General features: G+C 43.5%; 1 protein-coding gene across 5 annotated transcripts in view; it reads right to left on the minus strand.

Annotated features, from left to right (window-relative positions):
* The window catches only part of STK39 (serine/threonine kinase 39), a 440397-nt gene that overhangs the window by 61798 nt on the left and 363098 nt on the right, over window positions 1-15501 (minus strand). The window lies entirely within an intron of this gene.

Raw genomic sequence — 15501 nt, forward strand, 5'->3', positions numbered from 1 at the left:
TGAGTAACTCAACAGATGCTACAATTAACGTTAATAAAAATACCATAACTGCAGTAGGAAACAGGAAATGGTAATTTCTACAAACAGTCAACTATTTGCTCAGCTACCAAGGGTCCAAGACAGAGACAGACATGGTCTGAATACCCATCCCAAACAGCCTCCTTCGGGTGCCAGAAGAGTCTGATCAAATCCTGTTTAGTTCTCCAGTTTGGGACTCTAAAAACCCTGGGTAGTATCTCCTGGTCTCTATATACAGTGCTCACATCATGACGCCACCAGTCTCTGGACCCTTTTTGGTCCCCAGCCTGAGGCTGGTTCTTCAGGTGCTAGGACATCCTTCCACACTAAAGGCAGGAGGCCCAGAAAAATGACAAAGGCAAGGTACCGATTTGGAAAAAGTCCTTCTTCCATGCCTAGAGAATCTGGCCTGTCTGCACTTTCGCACAAGCAGAAAAATGAAGGGTCAGGAATTCAAGAGATGCCCAAGCCCAGGCCACAGTCATAAGAGCTTTGAACCACCGTGCATCCTTTCCCAGGTGTCCCCACCTTGACTGTCACTATTCCTCTCAGAGTTAGAATGGGATGGGGCAGGGGAGGGGGTGGAGAAGAATGGCAACAGTTAAAGCTGGGCTTCTTTTAAAAACATCTGCTTTTCGAGACCGAGGACTGAAAATTGTGCACTCCGACTCTAAAGAAGTAGACATAGGACTAACACGTGGAATTGCAGACAACGGAAGACGGCTCAGAGATCATCTTGGACGCCAGACTAAGTGACCCCGTCCTGGAGCTGGGGCAGACCCTGAGCAATCAGTGCCTACAGCGGAAGGGCTGTTTGCCTGTGGCCTTGTTTATCTGCCAGTCACCACACATTTACACAGTGCTTTCATATACATCAGCAGTTCTCAAACTTCTTTTTTGTAAACCTCTATAATGTCTGGCTTAAGATAGATGGATTCCTATTTTTGCTTCTATAGTCAATCTGCTGCAATATCACGTATCATGTTGCCTGCTGCTGGAAAATTCCACTCTAAATGTTGAAATAATGAGAGTGAAAAAGGCACATAATTTCTTCATGTTATTGTATAAAATAGTTTGACCTCATGGGCTGCTTGAAAGGGACTCAAGGACCACCCCCCACCCAGGATCATAGGACCCCACTTTAAGAAACACTGATATAAAATCTCATGAATCAAATCTCATTTGATTCCAGCAATCAATCTTTGAGATACGCAGAGTAGGTACTATTTGTTGATGAGCACATTCAATGGCCTTTCCAAGTTTACAAATTGAGTGGCAGACTGAGGACCAACAATTCTACATTGGAAATACCGAATGCAAATACAGAAAAGCGCAATTCCTTTCACTTTTGAGCGAAAACACTATTCCTCAAGATTTTTCACATTACCATAAAAAGATCAGCAAGCATTATTTATTTAATAGCCTTGGTTTTACGTGCTATGTATCAACAAAAGTTGAACTAGAACTAAAACAGTCCAGTAAGGGGGAAAAAAAAAGATCACTAGGAAAGCAAGTATTCATAGTGTATTTAAATAATAAAATGACAGGAGGAGGAAAAAACGAAAAGGAATTTGATTTGATGCTAATTTAGGTCACTGTTCTTTTCCTCTCTTTCTTTTGGTCAGTCTTGTCTAAATTAGTTTGTCCTACTAAGGCCATAAGAAGAGAGGTATAAGAACTGTACCCAGAGTATCATCACGTACATCCTCATTAAGTATTAATACCACAGAAGTAATAACCAGTACCCATCATCTCTACATCAACTATGGCTCGAGTTAGGGAGGTTGCCTAGTCAAGTCCTTCTTTTACGACTCTGAACCTAAAATACTTGCCTTTGAAAAGATCACAGTGATTGATTGTGAGTAGTAGACTTGTCTCATCAGGTTGAAATATAGTTGGAAAAACGCCTAATTGGATCTAACTACTGAAGGTCATCCTTTTATAAAGAATTAATCTTTTCAGACTCATACTTAACACCTTTAATTGAAAGTACATTTACTTTAATTGATATGGCACAGGATATTCTTGATTTCAGAGAAGCTGAAAATAGGTATGATTTAAAGCCAGAAACTGAATCTGTGCAACTTTATAGAGGAAATGTTTAAAACTTGAGAGTAACAGCTTTAAGACCCAAGCTACCTTCGATAACTCTTATTAACAACCCTGTTAATCCTGGGGCGCCTGGGTGGCTCAGGTGGTTGAGGGTCTGGCTCTTGATTTCAGCTCAGGGCATGATCTCAGGATCCTGGGATTAAGCCCCAGGTTGGGCTCTGCACCCAGTGCGGGGTCTGCTTGGTATTCTCTCTCTCTCTTCCTCTGCATCACCCTGTCCCCTGCCCCAGCTCACACTCTCTAAAAAAAAATAAATAAAGTCCTTAGAAAAAACACAAACAAAAAAACCCCCTTCAATCCTCAAAATAACAACAACAAAAAACCACTCCAACCAAAAAAAACACACTCCTAAATTTGATAAGTACAAACCCTTATTTCTCATTGTAGGTATATATTATATCATAAAGGCAAATGTCTACAGGGCTCAGGCAGAATAGTTATATTTTAAAATAGGTGATACCATTACATGGTTTAAAATCCAAAAGATACAATAGGGTATTCTGTAAAAACTAGGCCTCCTACTCTTGTCACTCAACTACCTGTCCCCCTCAATGATATAGGCTTTTTGTGCATCCTTCCCAAGATGCTTCATGCATCTATCAGCAAATATACACACATCGTTTCTTAAGCCTGTTTAATACAAATGTAGCATACTGTATCCATTGTTCTGCACCTTGCCTTTTCTTTTAATAATATACCTTGGAATTTCTCCCTATTGGTTCATAGCGAGCTTTCTCATTCTTTTTATTATAGCTACATAGTATTCCATTGTCTGCGATATCCTTTTTTTAACCAGTTCCCATTCTATGAACAGATTGTTTCTGGTCTTTCACTATTATAAACAATGCTCAATGAATAACCTTGTTCTTATATCATTTTGCAAATACATGAGTATGAAAATAAACTTCTAGAAGTAAGTTGCTTGGTCAAAGGATAAATGCATTTGCAATTTTTATAGATATTGTCAAGTTCCCCTTCATCTAAGTTGTACCAATTTATACTCTCACAAGCAATTTGTAAGCATCATTGCAGGAACTTTCAATGAATAAAGCAGGAGGTATAGTGTAAAAAAAAAACAACAACAACAACACAAAACAGGAAGATGTGTTCTGCCAGCTGGAAAGCTTCTTCCCAATTTAAAGAGGGCAACCACTGTTCAGCACCAGCTGGGTAAGCCAGGCAGGAATTTAGGCTCAATCACGTTTAAAAAAAAAAATACACATACACACACGCGCACACACACACACACACACACACACACACACACGAGATATATAAAAATACACAGGTTGGATGTAAAATACATATACTATATGTAAATATAAATACACATATATTTGCTATGTCTTTTCAAAGTGACAAATCTGGAGATACAGACTGTCATGTTTAAAGTCTTCCTTCTTGCTCATTCAGTTCACCTGCAAGGGACACAGTGAACCATCCAATGAGGCAGCTGGCTCGGAGGGTGGGGATGACAGTCACGTGAGAGGTGATGGAGGTGCAGCGGGCCTGCGCAGTCGGAGTCTGCATTTTCCAGGAGGTAGCATTTTTCTGTACTTCTTAATGTACCACATCAGGACAGTCTGAGTTATTGCTCCTAGAGGACTCCAAAGCCAAAACGCCAGCTCAGGACTAGTGCATTCCTTAGCTCCTCAATCAGGTCTTTTAGCCCATGCCAAAAAACGTACGGGGACACACGACGCCTAAGAAGCAGATGTGATCCAAATGCTTTGAAGCCCAGATACCACTGGTTGTCAAAGGGAACCAGCAACCGTGAGTGCCACTGTCATGCGGTGAGGCTGAATGCCAACCATTTCCCCAAGCTCTGAGGCTGAGGATGCAGTTGGCGTAACACTGGCAAGTATGGTGTTTTCTAGGGGTCCAGACATGCCCCTCCCTCCTAAGCAGCAGACAATCCCCTTTTCCCTTATTCGAACCTAAGATTTCGGGTCAGAGTGAAGCTGCTGGTATCCAAGTACGTCCAGAAGGACTCTCACTCCTAGACTCCTGGAATGTTTCCCCCTTTTGGGAGCAGGATGGAGACTTTCAAACAGGCTGGGCTAAGAATCAGGACATCATTTTTAGGTCCGCTTGCTTCTTTCCTGCTCTTGGCATTGAACCGAAGTCTCTTCCCACAGGCTTAGGACAGAAAGGGACTATGGCTCCCACTGAAGCTTGCTGGGCATCTCTCTCCACACCAGCAGAGAGCCTGGCACAGACCAAGGACGTAACGGAGCCGTGGGGACAGAGGTCTACATTCAAATCCACTCGCTACTTGTTTGGCATCTGTCATCTGTTTCCTCAACTGGGAGATGGGGAAAATAATAATTAATGGCATTTACTGTCTGCCAGCGTGTGCTTGGTGCTTCACTGCTGTTATCTCACGCCATGCTCCGAACAACCCTCGACGTGGGGATGGCTCTTAGCCCCTCTTATTTTATAGACAAGGAAACAGAGGCTCGGAAAGGATAAAGGACATATCCGAAATCATACGACTGATGAGCAGATCCTAACTAAATCTAGAACTAAATGAATGTTACCCATTGTCTTCTCCGGTGCACAACCCTTAACCGGAGCCACCGGGGGCCCCGCCTTGAGTCTGCAGATGCTCCTAACTGGTCTCTCCACAGTCAAGCTCACCATCTGCACAGGAGCCAGGCAGCTTGTTATCCGGAAATCTGATCAGGCCACTCCTTTGCTGAAAGACTCCATTTTCTTCCCCGTATTTTCTTTTTTTTTTAAGTAGGCTCCTCACCCAGCTTAGAGCTCCACACAGGGCTTAAACTCACAACCCTGAAATCAAGACCTGAGCTGAGATCAACAGTCAGATGCTTAACTGACTGAGCCATCCTGGTGCCTTCCCTGTGTTCTTAAAATTTAAAATCCTTAGCATGACCCCTCCAAGACCTGCTTCGACTATCTCCCCATCTTCAACTGTCCCACACTGTCCCCTGCTCGCCTTGTTGCCATCTCCAGCCTGCCCTCCTTCCCCAGATACAGCTTTGCAAAGGCGCAGGGGGAGCAGAGTGGGGAGGTCAAAGGCCTGACTGCAGTGGGTTCAGGAGACAGAGGAAGGAAAGGGATTCAGTCAGGGGCAAGTCTTTTGAGGAGTTTAGCTGTAAGGCAGTGGAAAAATAGCTGCAATGGGAGGTGGGGGAAAGAGAGGGCTTTTTAAGATGGGAGAAAAGCAACATTTGTGTGCTGGTGGGACAGGCCTGGTACAGAGGGAAACAGGGGGGTGGGGGAGGGAACAGAGAAGTACTCCTGGGGGCTGCGGCTTGTTGGGGAGCCAGCTTCCCTCAGGCTAGCAAATCTCCACTCTCATTCTCCTTCCAATTGACTGACTCCAACCGTGTTCTTTTGGGGGAGACCAGGAAAGAGGGTAAAGACAGCCAGATGAGGGTAGGCTCTCCTCGCCTCTAGTTCTGTACTAACTCACATTTTGTACAAACTAATATTACTACCTTAACGTCCACCTCATCTACTAGACACCAAGTTCCCAAAGACCAAAGGCCTTTTGCTTGCCCTGTTCACGGCTCTTCCCCTCAGCAACAAGCACAGTGTCTTCGGAATGCACTGATAGCATCTGCCACATGAATGAATGAATGAATGAATGAGAGTGAGAGTGAGAGAAAGAAAGAGAAAAAGAAAGGAAGGAAGAAAATTTTACAAGTCTGGCTTTTGTCAAGTGCCTCTGCTTGGTTTCTGAGACACTGTCACCCCAGTTCTCTGCCCTTTCTCTGTGTGCCCAACAACTGCTGTCTGCCTGTCCCTGTGAATGTTCTGCCCCACCATCTTCACTTCTCCTTCTCTTTCTGGATAACTCCAAATGCATCATTAAACCCAGGTTAAACCCAGGTACTTCCCCAGAGCTTTAAACCCATTATCAACTGTCTACACAGCATCTCTCCATGCAATGTCCAGACACCAAAAAACCCAGCAGATACAAAATGGAATGCATTACTTTTCCTCTCAAATTCGCTTCTCTCTGCTCCCTATGGCAGCAAATGGTGGTGACAGCCAACTACCACGAGCTGTGGGTGATACCTCCTTAAGATTCCTCAAATCATCCATTTCTCTTAAAACTCTGCTACCACTGACCAAAGGCAGGTCACCATTATCGGCCCCGAGAGGAGAATAACCGATCTAATGAACAAAGGGTATTTTATCCACACTCAAACACACTGCACACAGACACACGGGGAATGCTGTGTGTCACAGAGCCACAGATGAACAGCCAAAGGAAAAAGGAACGAAAGGCTGAGGGAGCGAATACTGGGGGTGTAATCTTGGCAGATGAACGTGTTGTAGCCCAGGAAGAAAATCGTTGTACTTAATGAGATGTGGAAAATGACGCCAAAGCAACGGTAAGTCGAAGGACACCTACAAGTGTAAGGCCAGAAACAAAAGAATCAGGAAGAGAAAAAAAGAAGCCTCCTGTGTCCAGGCCCGTGGGTGCGGGACGCAGTGTTTCTGCACATCTCTGGGCTTTCCTAGGGCTGAGTCTTTAGGTCAGCCAACCACACCGCCTTGGGGACTAGAGAAGGTCCTTCTGGGCTCTGCAGCTCAGCCGCATGCCAGCAATGACCTTCAGTTACCACTTCCCCTCTCCAACCTCCACTCCAGCTCCCTCTGCAGGAAGACAGGAAACAATGCTGCCCTCACCCCGGGTTAAAGGAGCTGTGCGCAGACACCCTGTGGGCCCCTCACGGAGCCGTCGGGCATTCTGATGGTTCCAGTCCTTAAAGAGTTGACAGTGTTCCCAGAGAAGGACAGCTGACAGGAAGTAAAAGTACCGGGGAAAGCCCAACATAAAGATGTCCTTAAAAAGCAGTAGTAGAAAAAGAAATATCAGTCTAATTCAGAGAAAGGAGCATTTCCCCTCGTTTGGTTCTCACTCTCTCCATTCTTCACAGTCCTGTCAAATTCATCTTCTCTGAGGTAAAGGTCCAATCACAGAATCATATAATTTTACAACTGACAGGAGCCCTGGAGGTCACATAATCCATTTCCCTCATTCCTGAGGTGAAGAAACTGAAGCCAAAGAGATTAAGTGGCTTGCTTAAGATTACACAGCTGGCTAATTCACTCAACACTCCATAAATACTTATTGATCATCTACTAGGTGTCAGGCCTGTCCTAGGAGCCATTTATGGCAGAAATGACACCCAAACCTGGGACTGATGCTTCTAGATGACTGCCTTTTATTCTCGACTGGTGATTCTCGAACTGCAGGGTGAGCTGAGGTGTGCTCTCTAAAGAAAGAATTCTTTCCCTCAGTGATGCCCCTACCCCTAGCAGTTAAGAAATGCTGCATGCAGCGAGAGAGGTTACAGATGGGAGTGGGTTCTATACAGGACTGAGGTGATGACGGCAGAAATAAAGGTTAAGAGCCACTGCTGTACCCATCAACACTGTGCCCCAAAGCCCTGCTTGAAAGGGAAGCTCTCTTCTAAGTACAGATCTCCATATACCCCGAGCCATGCCTCAGGAGAGTGAGTCCCATACCTACCCCGTCGCCCCCACACCTTGGCCTTGCATTTAACTTGCCTTAAAAGAGCCTTTGGGATCAGTGAGTCTCCTAAAATGTGAAAGTGAAAATTCCTTTCAGGGTTGGATCTTCGGACACCCAAAAATGTGCCTATGGCCTAGCAAATTTATAAGTTGATAGCATCCAGAATTCTCGTCTATACCAAGCCATGCAGCGTCACACAGCTTATGATCAACGACAAACAGATCAGGAAGTCATACAGTTCCCTTTAACAAGAAAACATAAGCAGTGACTAATACAATTGTGTGTGCATGCATGCATGTGTGTGCACATGCACGCGCGCGCACACACACACACACACACATTCTTGAAACAAGGTATCTTGATCTATCTTAAGGAACTGGACACCTGCACGCTGGCTTTCTACAGGTTTTTCTGCGCTAGAACCTCAGGCTAAGGACTCTGATGCATCCCCCAGGTTACTGAGCAGCCTGAAGGGCCTTTCAGATTTACGGTCCGCATGGAACAAGCAGTCTGGATGCACAGGATTTCACACAGCTGACACCTAAATGAGAGGTGCGTGCACAGAGCCTCACAAATTTCTCACACTCTGTACAATGCTTATACCCATGAATAAATCATATGCAAAAAGGTTATCATAAGTAACTGCCTTTACTGTCTACAAAAATAGTTTTCATCTGGAAATAATCTTAACTAAGTTCCTTTAAAAGAAACCTCTTGAAAATCTACATGCTGGCCAGGTAGACTCCTCCTCTCACCCCCCCCCCCCCCCCCCGCCGCCCACTCTCCAGCCTAAACGTGTTTTTTTTTTATTCCCTCTAGTGGACTTTGGAAAATCATGAAAAACACTTCAAAATACAGGAAAGTTCAAAGAGTAATAAAACAAATATACATGTACCTACCATCCAGGAACTTTTAAAATGGTAACATTTTGTCATATTTACTTCAGAGCTTAATTCATAAAATTTTAATAATGTTTTGCCTACACAGTACAAAATCGATTGTTACATCCCAACCGTGGTAAATCATGAGTGACCTGATTATTGTGTGAGGACTCTGCTTCCTGTCAAGTTTATGGAACTGTCTTTTCATGGGTGGCAGTCCTTTTCAGCATTTAGAATGTCCAGTGAATATATTTACTGAATTGATTTTTACTGATAGGCCAAGAGCGAAATGGAGTGACCACATAAAAACTAGAGTCGGGGGTGCCTGGGTGGCTCAGTCAGTTAAGTGTCTGCCTTTGGCTCAGGTCATGATCTCAGGGTCCTGAGATCAAGTCCTGCATCGGGCTCCCTGCTCAGCGTGGAGCCTGCTTCTCCATCTGCCCCTTCCCCCACTTGTGCTCTCTTTCTCTCTCTCAAATAAATAAAATCTTAAAAAAAAAAAAAAAAACAAACTACAGTCAGGTGTACAGCTGGTAGAAGTAGAAACATTGCAGTCTAATCAAAGTTCACGTTTTTTTAGCAGCAGGAAAAATTTTTAAACACACTTACTAGTTAGGGGTTTTTGTGTATGTCTCCTGACTGAAATCCACAGATAGAAGTAGAGAAGCAGTCTTCATTCCCATCACTTGCGTGGGGAAGTCTGGCGTGTGCTAGGGTTTACTACAGAAAACCTGGACTCAGTGTTTCTGTGACAGATAACCTCTCTTCAATGCAGCAGGCTCCCAAGTCAGCATGCTAAGTAAGTTATACTAAAAATGCAAGGGGCACCTCTAAGATGTGGATTCAGTAAATAACCAACTGGGCTCTTGATCTCACGTCATGGTAGGTATGTTTATGCAGATCAAGAGACAGCAATATGGGGACGTGGGGGGTGCTGCCCATATCTGCAGCACTCTTGGGTCAAGCTTCAAGATGGTCGAAGTTTACTTTAAGGCACAAACTGTTACAATCTCTAATTATTATGGGAAACAATCAAATCTTTGCGGTGTGTTTTAATTCTTGCAAAAAGGGATGGTTAAGTAGATCAAAGTTAAAACAAATATTCAACTGAACATTATCCAAAATAACAGAAATTAAAGGGAACAGAGAAAGAGATACCACATACACTTGAGACATCAGTAACTCCCACTGAACACTGAATTTAGCTTTGTTTGCTTGCAGCTCAGGCAAAAAAAAAAAAAAAAAAAAAAAAAAGGAAAAAGTATTGCATGATACAGTTCTTTATCAAAAAAGAAATACGCAAAGCAGATGTTTTTCCCTTGACATTAATATCAAGGAGAAATTCTGTATGGAAGCCCCTTTACAAGAGACACTGGGTAATGTCTTCAACTCCATGTTGTAAAGGACAGAAACTTTTTTTCATATAAATGTCTTCCAACTATGTGGCGCAAAAGATGAGAATTTTTTTCTCCCACAGGCTGAAGGCACCATATTAAATCTTACCTAAGTGATGGCATTTCTGTGGGGAGCTGAAATAATATAGCCGAGGTACACTGTTTCCTGATGATTTACCTCAACAGAGGGAGCCCAAAGAACCTGGAGAAATGAACGGCCCATGCAGACTGCTTCCTGATGCCCTAAAAGTGTCTTTGTCAAGGGTTATGATGGGTGATGCTGTGGCTGAACTTTGACTAGCGTCGGAAGGCATCTGGTACTCTTGCAGATGTGTTGATTAAACATAGATTTTTCACTGCAGCTAAAACTTAAGTGCACAGGTAACATTCTGCCGTGAACGCAGAGGAGACAGATTAAGTCCTCCCCTGGAGAGGTGGCTAACTGCTAAGATGGGTGGGCTGTAGGGTTCTCCATGTCAAGAGGAAGCTCCAAATCTGGCCAAGTAATTGAACATGTGCTCAGCTCAACACACCAAACTGTGATGCTTCAGAAGGGAAAAAGGATAATTGCTTAAAAGTTTTAAAGAATGCCTGCTACTAATCAAGAGAGTTAGCCATGGTTAGTATAGCTGCAATAATATAAAGTGAGCAAATAACAATAGAATTCTTTACACTTTAGTGAGGTGATCACAAAAGTAGCAAGAACTATGCTTTAACTTCCCTACCAATTTATATGTATAATCATATCCCACGAAAGCAATATTGAAAATTAGCAAAATTAAAGGGAAAATGATCACTTTTAACTCGGTTTAAAATACCCACCCAATAAAGGAGAAAACTGTGAAGGACTAATGAATAATAAGTGTTAATACCAGTGTCCTCTACGTTAGAAATGAAAGCAGAATCTTCCCTGGCTTTTCCACACGGAGCACCTTAAGACGATTAAATTTAATGATAAATGAGATTGAGCAAGTATTTTCTCTTTTGATCTGTTTCAGAGAAATGGCCTATAAGTAAATGTATTTACAGTCTAGTGTGGGTGACCCTTTGTCTTTGGCAAAGACATCATAAATCCTCAAATTGGACTTTCCTGAAATTACTTCAGCAAATGGCTATTTATAAAACACACAGCTGCACAGAAAATAAACCTTGTTACTAGGCACTTGATAGGTTGTTGATGGGCATCAGAAAGAGACAGACATTTATTAGAGCACGTCAAGCAGCACTTGTTAGGACTCTGGATTAGGGATGGGGCTTTTATTCAGAATAATGTAAAAATAAAAATAAAAAATATTCAAACACTCAAGCCCCCCCCCCCCAAGCATCCACTTGCTTTTGAGGCTCGGAGTTGTAGGATTCTCCAAGTACTGACACTAACAGTGTTGAAAAAGCATGAAGAGGGGGCGCCTGGGTAGTTCAGATGATTAAGCGACCAATTCTTGGTTTCTGTCCGGGTCATGATCTCCGGGTCATGAGACTGAGTCCTCCACGCAGCTCCATGCTTGGCGGGGGGCAGGGGGTGGATGGTGTCTGCTTGAGAGTCTCTCCCTCTGTGCCTCCCCTCACTCATGTGTGCTCTCTCTCTCTAAACTAAGTAAATCTTAAAAAAAAAAAAAAAAAAAAAGGGAGGGAGGGAGGGGAAAAAAAGCATGAAGAGTAGGGAAGGCACCTGAGAGCAAGCCTGAGAAACTTCCTTTGGATTAACAGATCCCCAAAAGGCAAGGGGATGTGAAAGCGTTCATTATTTACATGATATGATTTAAAGCAAGGGCTAATTATCCAAAAATCTTTCTAAGTATTTCTACAAAACTGCTTTTTTCTATCTGAAGATGGCCACAAGTGAGGGGGGAAATCTGAAATTCAATCTTGTCTGCTTCCCATGGACGCCTTTTCAAAAGACCCACCACAGCTGATCGGAATGCACCACTCTTCCTATTACTGTAAGGTGGCCCTTAAAAATGCACCTGCCACGTGATGCCTTCCTTCTCATCTGATCCTGGCAGATTTTTAAAAGTCAACATTTATACCTTCAGCAACCACTGCATCCCTTCTCTGGGTCGAGAGCACTAATTTACGGCGCTCATTATCACATTGTTTCAGGAAGGAACCAGCCCTTCCACACACCCAATAAAGTAAATAAAATGGCATTCAGCACCTGGCATAGAAATCAAACCACCCTAACTGAAAAATCCCAAGTACCTACAGCTCACCAAAATGGAAAAGACCCTTGACTTGGACAAGAAGCTCGCTCTGCAATGGTGCAAGGCTACCTCTACCACGAACGGCGTAACTGAGGACAAGACTCCGAAGCAGACTAGTGTGATATGGAATCTTATTCCAAATGCTCAAAACAATTTTTTGCCTGTGTTCAAACACATGCTGTATGACTGTCAAATAATGAAATTGATTTTCATGCGTGAGTCATGGAATCCGTATTTTAGAGCCATACTCACAATTTTGATGATATTGAAAAACATGCTGAGAATGTGAAATAAGCAATTTGCATGTGTGTCACTGCACCATAAAGTGAAGGACTTGACCAAGACTGTGGGGAGCACGCATTTTTCTGATCTTAGATTCACTAATAAAAATATGAACTCAACAATTTCCTTCATGATGTTTTTTTCAGTGACTGATCTTTATACCCAGTCTGTTGATCTCGGACAGGTTTTTAAGACTAACTTAGCTTTTTAAGATCTCTTGACTTCAGTGAAAATTTCATAAAGGAGGTCAGGCTGGATCAACAAGAATTCTCACTCTACAGAAGTATTTATACAGCACATCTTGCAAACTACTTGCTAGTTGTTTCTTACTATAAATTGATAAATGTACTTTTCATAAGGAAGTACAAAAAAACATGCCACTAGACAGGGAAGGGGTTCAGAAGGGAAAGTCAAGGGGGCCCCTTCCAAAGTGATTAACCATAAAGCCTGTCTCCATTGTTCTGAGGCAAAATAAAATAAACACTGATTATTTTTCAAGTTAAGAGAATTAGTTGATTTAAAAAAAATAAGCCAGTAAATATCTGTAGCAAAGATAAGGGATGATAACAGGTGAACAATTATGAACATTTAAGTAAATATACAGAATTTAAGAGATGGGGGAGAGGAGCTATGATGCGATGTCCTGTCTCTCCCCAGAGTGGCTGGCCCAGGGTCTGGCACATAAGTAATAAGCTCTCAAGAAATATTCAAGAAACCTAACTGCGTCAAGCAGGCCACTATTCGTCCTTACCGGCTGCATGGCAGTAACTCCCATGTAATCACACCAGACAAAACTCCTGCACAGGGAGGTAACCAATCCTACATAAATACCCAAATAACAAAACAAAACAAGTCTCTGGGCTGAAGGCATTTCAGTTGCAATGCAGGCCGGAGCCATGATCATTAGAGAAGATGTCACATTAGGAACGGATCTGGGAGAAATAAATGAGGCCTGTTATCCTGATGAGATTTCTGGCCAAAAAAGCTATTCCTCACGAGCAGTGAGCAGACAGTCAGCGTCCAGGGTGGTGGGATCGACCTGGCCGAGAGTCACATGAAATACAAGCTGCGGACAAGTCTGCCCGACCCCGAGGCTCTGGGTGGCCGGACAAGCTTTACATTGATGATTAGGAAACGCTGCTGCTCCTGCACCACCCGGGCCCGAGCTCCAGGCTGCTCTAATGTCCACGGCGCTGCTTTTTATCTAACTAAGTATAGAAGGCAAGAGAGCGCATCTCCTTGTACCAGTTACACCGGACTTCTCCCTCCTCTTCCACCCTCTGCTCCATATCTTTGATTTGGTTTTATGGGGAGTCTGAGAACACAAAATGCTTTTTTGCTAGGTTCACTCGGCCTGTCAGAGCTGGGTTTCTGAAGGCAACATTCTTGAGTTTCAATACCGTTTGTAACACGGACTAGCCAGGAGACCTCTGGCAATGAACTCTCCAAGTCTCAACATCTCCAGCTGTAAAATAAGGCAGTAACAGCAACTGCTTCATAGATAGCTCAGAGAGAAGGCAGCAGGGATGGTGCCCGGCACACAGCAAGCATTCAGTCAGTAGTAAATAACAACAGTAATAAGAGCCACTGGGTTCTCCGTGTCAGATACCAGCCTCCCCCCAGAGATAGGTTCTTTCTCGTCCCTTCACCTAACCAGAGCAGGAGCGCAGGCGTCCAATCCTGCACGGAATCCTGTAACAGCTTCCAACTGTAAACCCCAACAGATGTAATAACATTTCAGTGGGGTACAGGTCTCCATCTCCTTAGGAATCCCAGTAACGCCTGAATAAATGGGGTCTGATCACTGGGTGCTGGAGAACAGCAGTCTCCAACCCAGAGTTTGAAAGAAACAAACATACTAGTAATAGGGCTGCTTTAGAGTCCTTGATAATCCCCAGAGAGTGAAATAAACCCAGGAGGATCTGAGAATTCTCCTGATAATCCATCCCATGCCTCCTTCCCTTACAAATAAATTCTCTGCTTTGTCTGGTCAAATCAAAGATCCTAGTTTATGTGAAGGTAGGAAGGTACAACAGAAGACTGAAACATGCCTAAGGTATGTAATCCTGTCTGCCAGGCCACGGGGAGTCCCTAAGAAAAGAGACCCAAGAAAAACACCCAGTCGGCCAGCATTTCTGGCAATTTTCTTCCTTCGCACTAGAAGACAGCACACACGTCATTCAAATTATGTACTTGCTGCCACCCAAGGCCTGTTTGGATTTAGGAAGGCCTGAAGGAACAGTGCTCCGAGCTCGGAGTGCTATTTAATTGTGACTCTCATCATCACTGTTATTACAGATCTGTCATTCAGAAATGCTCTCGGCTATCAGTGACAGCATGGAGTGTTACGAAGATGACATTTCCATGTTTTGTATTCTGAACATTAAAAACCAATTTGGCTTACCCAATGAGCAGCGGGTGCCATGCTAATTATATAACTTTTTACAGCACAAAAAGGATCTCCCACTGAGCCAACTGGGAGGAAAAAAAACACAATACTCATTTTTATCTGCGCCTCAGCATACTGACCTCCTTCAGCCTGTTGATGTGGCCATTAATAAAACATTTTAAAATGATCTGAAAACGCTTTTTTACCAACTAGAGCCTGAATCTGGCTGCCAAGCAGCTGTGTATTTGAAAGACTTGGAGCTGGTATCAAAGTTGACCGCTGATGATTCAAGCTTGGTCTGGGAATCTCCTGTATCCAGAATGTTGTTCAGGCTTTTGACTGGTTACAAATGAAAAAAATATTCCCACTCTTGAAGAGTTTTAAAGGCCAGACATAGGATGCCTATGATGATGGTCTTGCTTTTGCTTGGGATACATGACAGACTTTAATTTCACTTCAGTATCTGACATGGGATTACCAACATGTGTTCTTATAAATTTAGAATAATAACTTAAAATAGGGGCACCTGAGTGGCTCAGTCGTTAAGCATCTGCCTTTGGCTCAGGGAGTGATCCCAGAGTCCTGGGATCGAGCCCCCACATCAGGCTCTTCCACTGGGAGCCTGCTTCTTCCTCTCCCACTCCCCCTGCCTGTGTTCCCTCTCTCACTGGCTGTCTCTGTCTCTGTCAAATAAATAAATAAAATCTTT

Source organism: Ursus arctos, unplaced genomic scaffold (assembly GCF_023065955.2).
Source record: "Ursus arctos isolate Adak ecotype North America unplaced genomic scaffold, UrsArc2.0 scaffold_1, whole genome shotgun sequence".
Lineage (NCBI taxonomy): Eukaryota > Metazoa > Chordata > Mammalia > Carnivora > Ursidae > Ursus > Ursus arctos.